This window comes from Cibotium barometz, chromosome 56 (genome assembly GCF_041138505.1).
Source record: "Cibotium barometz isolate CiBa-2024 chromosome 56, ASM4113850v1, whole genome shotgun sequence".
In the NCBI taxonomy this organism is placed as follows: Eukaryota; Viridiplantae; Streptophyta; class Polypodiopsida; order Cyatheales; family Cibotiaceae; genus Cibotium; species Cibotium barometz.
In genome coordinates this window covers 31,728,426-31,729,428 of record NC_141101.1, presented here as the reverse complement: position 1 = coordinate 31,729,428, position 1,003 = coordinate 31,728,426, and positions in this window count along the sequence as shown.

Below are 1,003 nucleotides of genomic sequence, written 5' to 3'. Positions count from 1 at the left end.
TTTTTGCAACCTCTCTCCTCCTCTTTTTTTCCTTTCTCCCTTCTCTTTCCCTCTCTCCTCTCTTCCTTGAGCGGGCTTCACGCTTGGGAGTCTATGGAGCTTGCATAAGCTATGGAAGAGCTTAGCAACGCACCTCTTTTCTTTTCTTTTCTTTTTTTTTACTAATCACGTGTTAACGAAGAGCATGAAAGCATGAAATGGCAAAAAACAATGAATGTAAGCATAATGACGGTACTTGAAAAGGAATAAAATCAATAAAACTTAAAAAACAATGCGGGAGAAACCTCAACCGCTCAATAGTTTTTTTTTTATCCTAACCTTATCTACTCACACCGGGATCGCACACCCGAACTTAACCTAATCACTCAATGGTTTTGCAACCAAAAGAGGAAATAGTGGTGGTTTCCACACACTCTCAACCGGATTTGAGTCTTCTCCCCGGCAGCGGCGCCAATGGAGAGACGGAAAAACTCTCTCACTTGTAGCAAGAGTAGTATGATCCACACTTAGCTCAATCCAATGGGATTTGCATCCCTTTCGGAGCTAGGGATTCAACCCGTACCGGTGCACAAAAGCTTATCCATTTGATGGAGAGAATGCTAAGAAAACTACTACTATTGACATAGACTCAACACACACTCAAGCTCAATCTTGCTATTGCTCACTCAACTCCACATTCCACTCATCCATACATCCAAACAAGAAGAAAGCTTAGCTATTGCTTACACAAGATCAAAGCATTCTTCATTCTCAAATACTCATTTCCCTATCATGCACACAATCCTTTAAGCTATCAATAAGAAACATGCACACTAGAGAATTGACATGAGAAGAGAGACAAATATCAACTCATTGCATTGAATTAACAAAAGAATAGAACTTACAACAATGTTGATGGGGAGAGAGAAGAGCTTGCACCTCTATGGAAGAAGAGGGAGAGCTAGTCTCAAGAGAGCTCAAACATGAGTTTGCCCAATGTGTCCATGCTCTCAAATGAGCCACC